Here is a 12888-nt window from a genome sequence, read left to right on the forward strand (position 1 = left end):
TGAACACTGGAGTAATGATGCTGAAAATTCAGCTTTTTGATCACAGAAATAAATTACATTTTAAAATATATTCAAATCGAAAGCAGTTATTTTAAATAGTAAACATATTTCACAATATTACTACTCTGGTCACTGTGATTTTGCCAAGTAAGACATGTTCCTGGATCAACATCAATTAACATTACTGTCCAAAAATATAAACTTAACCCAATCCCTACCCCTAAATCTAAACATACCCATAATTTATTCCTAAAATCAGTGTGAAATGATAGCTGATTAACAAGGGAAGCACCTAATCCTGATCGTAAGCCTAAAACAGACATTTCCTGAAAAGTTATATCTCAATTCTGATTGGTTGATTGGAATGCTGTTCCAGGATCAACAAGTATGTTGATCCAGGAACATGTTGTACTTGGTCAAATCACGCTCACTTACTACTCTTGCTGTATTTTGGATCAAATAAATGCAGGCTTGGTGAGCAGAAGAGACTTCTTTAAAAAAACATTAAAAATCTTACTCACTGAAAAAAATGATATTACATTTTTTAAGGTAAGTGGTTGCAAACAATTTATTTTAGCTACTTTTTTTTTAAATAAAAAAAATATGTTGAAAGTTAGTCAACTCAATTTGTTTATTTAAATGTAGCTAAAATAAATTGATTGCAACCACTTACCTTAAAAAAATTAGTAAATTGAATGAATCATTTTTTTTCAGTGCTGTTCAAAAACTAGTAGTTTCAGGTACTAGTAGTATACTAGTACTTTGACTAGTAGTGTATATTTGTATGAAATATAGGTTTGTTAAATCTAGTGTATTTGAATCATCTTAAAGGGTTAGTTCGCCCAAAAATGAAAATTAGGCTGTGTTTTACTCACCCCCGAGGCATCCTAGGTGTATACGACTTTCTTCTTTTCGGGGGTGAGAAAAACGCAGCCTAATTTTAAGTTTTGGGTGAACTAACCCTTTAAGACAAATAACATTATGTGGTAACAAATTGAGATGAGGTGGTTGTTTTCAACAAGGTGGACACAGTTCTGTTCATAACAGTAGACCTGCTGGTGAAGAAGTGACAGGTAAGAAAAAATGGGGGTGGGGGCACTGGGTCAGAGATATTGGGGAAAATGAAGAAAAGGGAAGTGAAGGTGCAGTGCAAGAGAGAACCTTTAATTATTTTCCAATGCCCCAAACTAAGGATTTAGACCTTTTAATGTGATGGCCATACAAACAATAGAGTACTTTTTTTCTGTGTGGCCTGGATGAGTGTGAGATTCCCAGCCTGAAATTGCGTCCCAGTCCGGCCCTAGGAGGCTCTTTATAATGTAAATTAGACATTTGATTTTCATTGACTGCTGATGGAAGTTTTAAGATAAGAGAGATCTATCACATGACATGGCAATGGTGGTTGCTGTTTGTCATGCTGCATTGCTTGTTAAAAAAAAATTACTGGAAAAGTCCCTGTTTAACAAACTATTGATTAAAAAATGTTATGACTTCCCAAAATAGATCACTTATGCATAATACACATAAATTGCAGTAAATCATTACTGCGTATTTACAGCTTGCAGTAAATCATGCATTGCAATGCTTTTATTTTTAAAATGCTTCTTGTGTTTGTCCTTGAAATTGACAGACCAACATGAAGCTCTTCACAAAAGCGATATGTGGACGTGTGTGATAACAAGATCAGTGGAAACTTCTCAGAAATAACTGTTGCTGGAGCTGGAAATAACTCACTGAAACTAACACTTCTTATCTGCAGGGTCACTGCATTAGGATTAATAAAGTCATGAATATATAGAGCAATGCGTATGCCACTAAATATCAATCTTATATTTCAGATACACATAGTATATGATGTATTTTTAATATTTCACATTCACACAGTAAGATCTCACAGAGAGTATGCTTTTGTCAAGCATTTGGCATTCTTTACTTATTTTGCAGTAAGACTTTGTTTCTCAGAAAGAGGAAGTGAAATTGTGGAAGTTCTTCAGCCTCAAGAGATTCACAGGAACACACACTCACACTATTCACACCTCAAGACATGCACACAACCACAAACGTCCAGTAATAGCCACATTCTCATGCACAAACTGTCTACCCACAACAGATAAAACCACATTTCTTTCCATAACTAAAAACGAGGCCTTCTGGGGTTTGAGTCTGTAGAGTACAATATTGTGAAAATACACCAAAAACATCTGTTTGCTGCTAATATTTATAATGAAATTTAATGTGTATTGTCACTCTTCAGATTTTATTGCTCAAGTTTTATATGTATTGACCAGTGATTTGTAATCTGAATGCACTGAGGAGAATGAGCTGCGAGAACATATAAAATGGCTGTTCAAAGTCAACTGGGATTTCCTTAACATACATAGAGTAAAACTAAAAATACTTGTGGACAAATATCTGAGTGAGGTTCCCATGTGAGCTCTCACGTCAGTACATTTTGGTAATATATTGTAAAGTTTAGATTTTCAGGGCTCACAAAATTTCTAAATCCTTGGTTAACCTTCGGGCAGGCATTTTTCCAACGTGATCTCATGATAATTTGTATGTATTTTACGTAAAATGTGGTTCTATAAAACGTACATTTACTTACGTTTTTACAGGCACTAAAACGTACAATACTGACGTATTTTCAGCATCTAAACGTACAAATACTTACGTATTTTCAGCATCTAAACGTACAAATACTTACGTATTTTCAGCATCTAAACATACAAATACTTACGTATTTTCAGCATCTAAACTTACAAAACTGAGGTATTGACGATACCTAAAAATGAATCCTTATGAATATTGAAATCGCGGCATTAATTTTATTAGTTTTTAGTTGTCATTGTCATTACCTTGTTTTCAGTTGCATTATTAAATTGTTTAACGTTACTCATTTACTTATGAAATGATAACATTTCGTTTTGTTGTGATTTCTGCTGCCAACTCGTTTCCAAGAATATGCCTACATAATGTTAAACAAGACTTCACTTTAAAGTTAAACCTTAAAATAAATAACATTTCTGCAATTGTTTAACCTTTACTTGTCATGTAATGTTTACTTTGATTGTCATGGGCCACAAAAGGCGTTTTTTTACGGCAGGATAATCGAACGCTCATTGGCTCTTGCCTGCATTTGTCACAGATTGCGACATGCCGTGTTTCTGGTGAGGTGTGTTTGAATAATGCTGGCGTGCCTTCATGAGTTCATGGAGTGGTTCCGGGAAAATTATCTGGATAATATTTTCAGCGATTAACAACATAAATTCTGCTCTGGATCACACAAACCTACTGTAATCCGCCAGAGAGGACTGCGGGTGCAACGCATCGTAATTTGGATTACTTTTGGTACTGCTTTTGACATTTTTGCAATAAATAATTTTAGCATTAATAAAAACGTACAAAAGTGTACGTAGCAGGTTTTTATAGGCTGCTGTCTCTTTAAGACCGATTGCACAGATCCAATATTATGATACACATGCGATTTCCTTCTCCACTGTTTACATTCACGTAAGACATAACTGACTTTGTTTATGAGAATACTTGCTGAGATAGGCATTTTGAGATAATTTTGTGTAAATGTATCTGTTCAAGCTCAAGGAGACGTGAATCAATTCTCTGTTAGCGTGAATTGAATTCTCCTTCGCCTCTTCATGTGCTTAAGTGGTCTAAAACGCTTTAATGTTTAAATTGGCAACACGTGCAAATGATCAACTACAACCCGTTTCACCCCTACAAGCGAGTGAACAATGTGAATCAAGGATGGAATTATATCACTATTCAGGATAGCCTGTTGGGCAGGGCGGTGATACATTTTGGTAGCCCGACTGACGTCAGGCTAGCGATTTTGCGAGCCCTGATTTGATATGTAACTTTGTGCTTTTTGCCAGAATGTGTGCTAAATTTTAAATGTATGCAAATGTCTGTTACATGTAGAGGAATTATGGGATTGCTGAGTTCTTACGAGCTCAGAGGACATTATATATAGATTATAAATGCACATAATCTGTAAAAACCCTTTGATTATAAACACAAAGAGTTACCTGAATAAAATCTTGAATAAAATCTGGTTAATGCCCCATGCACTCTAAAAAAATGCTGGGTTAAATACAACCCAGTGCTGGATAAAATAGGGACAAACCCAGCAATTGGGTTGTATTTAACCCAGCATTTTTTAGAGTGTGATGCTTAGCCTTTTCTTTACTTTTACTTTTACTTTTAGTCATTTAGCAGACGCTTTTATCCAACGCGACTTACAAATAAGAAAAAGTAATTAAAACTAAAACCTAAAAGCTTTTAAGAAAATAAAAGAAATTAAATAAAAATGACAAATGCATACAACAACATTTCAAAACTAAAACATTTAAATAGTTCATCAGTAATCCTAAAAAAATAACACTGAGGCAAACACACATGCTAAAATAACAACAACTACCTGTAGTAGTACAAAGCCATGTTTACATAAAACTGTACAGTATATATTTACAACAAATAATAGATTAGCAAATGTTACATCGCAAAACTAGAAACTTGTAAAAATGCATTTGTGCTGAATGATAGAGGTATGTGAGCCAATAAATTTGGATTAAGCCAGATCAGCTTTGAATTCTGTTTTGTAACCTGCTCATTTTTTTTTTTACAATTTTAACAATATTCCATAAGTTATTCCACTGGTCTACACATGAAACCTCTTGTTTCTCTTCCCAAATCCTCACTCATATCTAACACTCTGTCCTTTGTTTGTGTGTGTGTGTGTGTGTGTGTGTGTGTGTGTGTGTTGACCTTTTTGGTATTCCTGGAAAAAAAAGCCTATTCTTGGTAACACTTTAGAAAAGGGAACACATATTCACTATTAACTAAGAGTTTTCCCTCAATAAACTCCTAATTTGCTGCTTATTAATAGTGATCGTAAGGTAGTCAGTTGTTAAGTTTAGGTATGGGGAAGGTTTAAGGGATCTAAAATATGGTAATTAAAATAGGGCGTTAATCTGTGCTTTATTCATTAGTACTAATAAACAGCAATTATGCTAGTAATAGGCATGCTAACAAGCAACTACCCCACTTTTCAAAAAAACAAACCTGAGTGTGTGTGTGTGTGTGTGTGTGTGTTTTGGAGGTATTTATACTACAAACATTATTTTTGTCCTTTAATATCTGCATCCTTAAATGACAGTGAATATCAGTTAATGCAAATGTTGGTGAATTACACATTAACATAACTAGTCTGTCCATTTGTACAGATTACCCCATGGGTTTAGGTTTTTATGTCTCACGTTTAAATTTAATACAGGTAAGGTAAGGCACATCAAGTTTATTTTTATAGCACATTTCTCACATGCCAGTAATTCACTTAAAATTTGTTTAGGCTTGGTGTTTAGGTTACACTTTATTTCGATAGTCCACTTTAGACATTCTACTAACTATTATTATTTTGACATGGTGTGACTTCAGGGTCAACATTTTTCTGGAAAATACGGTACACTCAAGATAAATAAAAACATTTGAAATAAAGGTAATATAAATTTTCAGAGTGACAGTCAGTGATGCTGTTTACATGCACTCTAACAGCTTATTTAGTTTTGTTTTTTGCCGTGAAACATCATGTAAACATGCCACTACTGCATGTTTAACAGTTTTGTCACCACTGCGTGCATGTAAACCGTACTGACTGTGATCACTGCATCATTAAAGAGGAACTGGTTCAACGTCTCGTGACGACACCTGCATACACCACCTCATCCTCCTGCAGGAAAACACAAAGACAGAAGATACAAAGAGACATATGCCCATGAGATAAGAAAAGAGTTAACCATTATTAATGCCCTGCTTGTTAATAACAGTTTGAGAGGTCCTATATTGATTTTCAAGGACAGATATTGTTTTTCTGTAGGCCTTGTGCTTGATAACATAAAGGCCTGTTCACACAATATGAATGTCAATCTGATTTTCGCCAATATGCTATTATTACAAAATCAACTGAGGGTGATCTTGCTTTCTAGAACCCCCTGTAGACAAATTTGTTCAAACAAATGAGTAAAAAACAGCAGAAGGTCTGAAGGAAAATGCAAATTCACTAGCTGACAGTAGGTGGTGCTTTTGGAAAAGCAGAAATTTCCCGGTTACTCCGGTACACAAAGCAGCGCTGCGCAACTTTCCATTTCTGACACCTAAAATGAAGTACAGTAAAAGTACCAACTCACAGTTTCAAGTAACAGCAGGGTAAAAAAACAAACAAAAAACAAGAATCTTTGCATTGCGATAAAAAAGAACAGATTAGAACACTTCTGCTTTATTTAAAAATGTACATAAAATTCATTGCAAAAGTCAAATTAATTTAAAATAAAACGTTTATCCCATTGAATTTTTTTTCGGAACATTTGTGAACAGGCCTTTACTTTTGGTGTGGTTGTTATCAGACTTCTAATAAAAATAAAAATAAACTATATGTATATGATTGAAGATGTATACACTTGAGAGGTCTCATTTAATTCATATTATTCAGATTGTTTCAGTAAATGCTATCCTACACAAAATGTATCGGTCTTCTTGGGAGACAGGAGTAACATCTTAGTTGGATCTGACTGTACATGAAAGCAGCCCACTTGAGTTTTAATTCAGATTTTACCATCAATATTTAACAACCTTGTTATTTCACAGACTTCTCTATTTCTTGTTTCTCACATTTTAATTCTCTCACACATACTTGCTTATCTCAGCAGAAATATTTGCATATTTTCTTTCCGTTTCCAGTGAGACAGTTTAACAGCACTCATAAAAATAAAAAAAAATGCACTGAACTCTGACATTAACTGTTAAAAGCGTTTACGCTACACCTGATGTTTAGAGATCCTGCACTCTATATGTATTTTTTTCCCTCTCTGTTCTTTCATGCTGGTCAGTCCTCTAATGAAATAAATGTCTTCAAATCAAATGTTATTAATTTATTTTTTAGTTGAAGCACCTTTAAAAAAAAAAAAATAGTTCTTATAATTGAGACTTTATATCTAATTACTTGTATAAACTTTCTCTCACAATCTTTTTTTTTGTGAAAATTATATTTGTTGTACATGTCTGTAGTGTTAAATAACATAACCATAGCAAGTGATTTATTATTATTTTTTGTTTTTAATGATATTTAGTTTTCATGCAGTATTGCTTTATTTGTAAATTCATTAAACTGAAGTGGTTCAGTAGTCTTGATGAAGTAAATTTTAATAGTCTTGCTATTAGAGATTAAAAGCAGACATGGATCGCTGGACTGATGTGACCTAACGTTTGCACAATTGCTTTCTTTTCACGGTAGTGGTCTTGCCAGCTTTACTGTTTCACACTAAAGGTTTTTTTTTTCTAGTCAGCCTGTTTTCATGTTAACCATATGTGCTGCATAATCTTTTTACAGAACTAACTTCTAACTTCTTCATGCATTTGCTCAAATGACTTCAACACTAGTGAAGCAATGGGTTTTCAGTAGAATTATGAAGTCGGTTCCCCTCGAGTTCTCCAGAATCGCACAGGGTTTCTTGTAGGGAATGTCACTACAAATCTGAGTATGCTGTAACGTTTCTGTAACTTCATCTCAAACTATTAGTATTTTTGTTAGAAAAAAGGTTGAGCAAAATTATGGAACAAATTGAATATGTTTTAAACTTAAGGGTAAGATGCAGATGACAGTAAATAATGATCTTACCGATTTTTGCACGTTTCTTTTGTAGAATATTGGATCAGCGTAAGTGATCTCTTCCTCATGAGTCTGAACTGTTTCTAACAACAAGAATAGATGCATTAAAACAATAGAACTCAATCTTACGATCTGAGATTTTAGACCTGTTTCTTCATAACAATGATTTTTAATTTCAGGTATGTTTTTAAAGTATATCCTTTTATCGAATGCATATTCTTTTTTACAGATGTATCAGCAGTGGGTAACACTTGCCTTCTTGATCAGTTTTTTTGTGTTTTCTGCAGATCCAGATCATCCCAACTGCAGCTACAGTCAACAGAGATCCAGCAACAGCAGCAGCAACAGAGATCAGCAATGCAGAGTTTGGATCCGGAGATACAGATTCTGCAGGATGTGAAGAAGATGACTGTGAGGGAGACTGTGGAGTAGACTGTGATGGTGACCGTGAGGAAGACTGTGGGACCGGCACTGTAACCGCTAAAGAGAGTCATTAGTGTGAGTGAATGTGTGGGATGTATAACAAACACTATAAACAACAACACAGCTGAGTTTCATATTTTTTCATATTTTTCAATTTCATGTTTAATGATTTTTGGTTATCAAATTTGTATAATAATTTCAGTAATTTAGTTTTTTTGTTAATAATTTCATATTTGAAACATTACATTCATAGTATAATGTCTACTATTTTTATTTGTGTGAATGCATTTAAACGAGGTAACCAATCCTGCTCCAGGAGTGCTACAATTATGGAGAGTTTAGTTCAAACCTCAAACACACCTGAACCAGATAATCAAGGTGTTGAGGAATGATCGAAAATAGCAGGAAGGTGTAATGAAGCAGAGTTGGCTATGCCTGATTTATACCATATTTGTGGTATAAGTATGTGTGTTAATGATGTGGTTATGTTATTTCCTTTTATACTGTTTACTTTAATTTTCAAATACTTTCATACTCCTTAAATGATTTATTACGTTGTCTATTTTGAATGTGTATCGTGTTTAATTGTTGGATTTTGGGGTTTTTATTTGTTTATACGTCTTGTGGTAGCAAAGTCTTTTATTTTTACATTCATCCACGTAAGCGGATATATTGTGGCGTGCTCAAAGCATTCTAGTAAGGAGTGCAGCTAAGACGCACATGGTCGATTCATTCAAAGGTTTACGGTTAAAGAGAACTTCAAGGATTTAGCTCCTGGTTTAAATGGAGAATAAGGTCAAATATTGACTTTATCCGTATTGTTTTGGATTTCTTTATGTAATGTAGTATGGTTATTTGTTTGTATGATGTTAGGTGTGTCAAATCGTTGATGTATTTTTATTAATTTGTATTTGATTTGATGTATATTTGTTTCAAGGTTTATTTATATTATGTTTTGTTTGTTTTTCTTTATACAAAGCTCTTACAGTGATTTGTGATGTCTCATGGCATTTAACAGTTATTACTGCAAATCTACGATGACAGATCTTTAAATAAAGCTCATTATAAATGATCAGTCGAAGAGTCCAACATTTTTTAAGCCTACAACGTGTGCCCATTCAGATGAAGATTTTGCTGTCAAAAGATGGTGTGAAATTCTACCTTTCACACCTGGACATGTGTGACAAAGTTCAGTGATGAGAGGTTGAGTCTGCTTGCTGATGGAATTGTTCACCACACAGCTGTAGGAATCATCCAGACACTCCAGACGTAAAGAAAGGCTTCTGTTTTGTTCAGACACACTGATGCTGGAAAATAAACTGTTTCCTTTGTACCAGGAGAGAGTCACATGACCCACATTCACCACTGAACACACCAATGAACAATTCTGCTGTGATGAAGATGATGATGAAGGATCTTGTAAAGGGTCACTGCTGATAACAGGAACAGGCAGTTGAGCTGTAATAACAATGTTATGTCATTAAGAATATGTAGGGAATAAGTTACACCAGACTGGTTTTTTTTTTAAGTGCCTTTCTAGGGTTAGTTCATTTTTGCATGTTTCTGGAGTTAGACATCAGTGTAGTTATTAATGGTAGATTGATTTCATGCCTGTGGATCCAACAATATTTGTGGTTGACCCTAATAAAAAACTAAAATAAATTAAGGAATGGCCTCATTTTAGTGTTTTACACTCATCTTATAATGTGCTTTGTATTTGTAAGTGATATACCTCATCCATGGAAAAAAGTACTTTATATATTATATTAAACTCTGTACATTAAAACTTGCTGAAATATGAAAGGGACTCATTTATCATTGTTTATGGCTCATTTAATAATGACTCAAACAATATCAAAATATATTTGTACATTTTTTGAAGGAGATGTGAGTAGTGTCTGTGCAAAACTTATTCCCACATTGCTATGGGTAATTTAGCTTAACTTTATATTATAAATTAATAAAATTAAGTATTTGGTGAAGCTACTTTAGGGATAGTATTAATTAAGGGCAGACGACAAACACGCTGAACTTGTAATAGTTTGTGAAAAGAAGCCTTGAGAACATCAGATTTTAAAACAAACATTAGTGTTATGTTTTCATGTATTTGCATTTGTTCTTGAAAGCTGTGGCAGTGACAGAAGCCCATCAAGTGTTTTTTAACTGGAACTCATATGATAATAGTTACATCACTGGCCTAACTGTAAAAGAGAGCAAACAAGCCTGAGCTTTACTACTCACCATAGACAGTAACACGGAATCTGTGTGTGGTCTCTTTTGAGGCTTTTATGGTTATTTGATAGAGTCCAGAGTCTGTGTTTCTGGTGTTCATGATGGTCAGAGATCCAGTCTGAGGATCCAGCTTCAGTCTGTCCCTGAATCCCACACCATCACCATGAGATGTGAAGATTTCATCCTCTTTATTAATATGAGCTATTAATGTAAGAGGCTCTGCACGTCCAAATTTCCACAAAATTCGATCTTCTTTCTGTATTTCAGTAAGACCAGATTCTAAAGTGACAGAACCTCCCTCCGTCACTGACACTGACTTCACTGCATCTGGATCAGCAAACACACCTGAAGAACAGAGACAGTTTCTCATTTACACATTGAACTTGTTATTAAAGTAAAATAAATATCTCAGTGCTGGTTTAATTAAGCTTTAAGCTTGTTTCAGTTTTGAGATTATTGAAAACTTTGGAAATTCTTGGTTTTGACATTAATGTGAGACTTCGAGGACTGCAGTTTTAGTGAGTATTTGAGTTGATTTGAGTCTAGTTCTGCTCATAAACCTGTGTTAGATGGATCTTTAGACACTTTTGCATAATTTGCACTGTTTTCACAATTTTCCAACTCCAAACTGATAAAAAAAGTTGTATGTTTTCTTTTACACAATCATTGTTTCAATACAAGATTGTGACATTCAATCATCAAAACAACAAAATATTGTAGATGTTACAAGATGTAACATTTGATATTCACCGGGGTGAGATATAACATTATGCAACTAGGATTATGAAAAGAAGAAGAAAAAAAGGATTGTGAAAGCTTTTTATTAACAGTTTTTTTTTGTCAAAATGCTTACAGACAGTTTTTGAAAATATGGCTCCATTTCTTAAAACTCTACACACAAAACCACAAAACACACACACAACATGCAAAACGTCACACACATCTTGCAAAAAGCAAACACTTCTTTCAAAACTATTTTAACTCTTCTAAAAATGGTATGTTTGTATAAAGAAATTAGCCACTCATATGTGCATATGCACATATACACTGTATATACAGTATGTACAACTGATGAATTTTACAGTTATGTAACTGAACTGAAACAACACTGAACTGATTTGAGCTGTATACAGTAATGACACTATTGATTTGTTAGAGCTGCTTTACAGCAGAATTTGATACAGTGTGAAGCTGCTGTGAAATTATCTATATTGTATAAAGCACTTTAGAAATAAACTTGACTTTCTTGGCTTCATCGTGCATCATGATAATAAAACTCAATAACATGTGTGTGTGTGTGTGTGTTTAAACATTTTTGTTTATGTCAGTCATAGTAATTGACCGTAAAAAAATTGATCTTGAACACATTGAGAGACACCCCTTGGTTTATCTTTCTCTTCCAAGATTATAAATACTATATACATATTCATTATTTTAATAAACTGTATATTGAATTTGATATTTTAATAGCATCTTAATACATTAAGCCATATTAAGTGTTTATGTTTTTCTACGGGAGGAAATTGTGCCTTGCGTTCATATTCTGCTGTTCTGTGGCCACGGATTTGCGGGTCTTGTATTTTTCTTGCAGGACCATTGTACTAAATACTTATACTTGTATAGTACTTTCATTAGTTTTAATAAGTATTGCTTTTTATTTCTCCTCTTTCCTATTAACGTACTTGTTTCGCTTCTGTTTCAGTTTTTATAACCATTTCTTACTATGTGTAAGTTGTTGTTTTTTAGCATGTGTGTTTGGCGGTGTTATTTTTTAGGATTACTGATAAACTACTGTCATTTGATTTGTATAATTTGTATTTGTTATTTATTTTAATTTTAGTTACATTATGTCTGAATTTATTATGTCTGTATAGGTCTTTTATTCAAACTCAGAATATTATGCAAACCTGCAATAGTTAAATGGTAACACAAAAATTCTTTATGTAAAAAGTAACACACAAGTAACGTAACGACGCATTACTTTTCATAAAAAGTAACTAACGCAGTTACTTTTTTTTTAAAGAGTAACGCAATATTGTAACGCATTACTTTTAAAAGTAAAACTTATACCGTTTTACTGGTTCCCAGTAATAGTTTAAACTGATAAATGGCGGATTTTTACCAGTGTTGCCAACTAATTTTCAGTGGAAGTTGCTAAAGTGTTGTGATGACATTGCGTGATGACGTCATTACGTAATCACGATGCAAAATTGTCAAATCTCAGCAAAAACATATATATTTTATATATGTTAATTTAGATTTGTTCGTATCAATATAAATGCATAATATAATATTAAAATATAAATAACTACTTTTAAATACAACATTGAATTATTAAACACTTTCACATTTTTTAACAATTACAATTTAAGTTTATTTTTTTTAGCTAGTAAATTAGTAAAACTACTCATTCTGAACAATTATAGATTTAAGCAGTGTATTAGTATTCGTATGCTACACTCTAAGAAAAATCTGTAAAAATATGGCAAAATCTATTAATATGAAGGAATTTTCCGTAATTATTATTCACACGTTTTTTTACCTACATTTTACAT

General features: G+C 33.3%; 1 pseudogene; it reads right to left on the reverse strand.

The window, feature by feature from the left end:
• Window positions 1-5701: 5701 nt before the first annotated feature.
• LOC107694002 (uncharacterized) overlaps window positions 5702-12888 on the reverse strand; it is a 108108-nt pseudogene continuing 100921 nt past the window's right edge.

Source organism: Sinocyclocheilus anshuiensis, unplaced genomic scaffold (assembly GCF_001515605.1).
Source record: "Sinocyclocheilus anshuiensis isolate Anshui unplaced genomic scaffold, SAMN03320099.WGS_v1.1 scaffold2340, whole genome shotgun sequence".
Lineage (NCBI taxonomy): Eukaryota > Metazoa > Chordata > Actinopteri > Cypriniformes > Cyprinidae > Sinocyclocheilus > Sinocyclocheilus anshuiensis.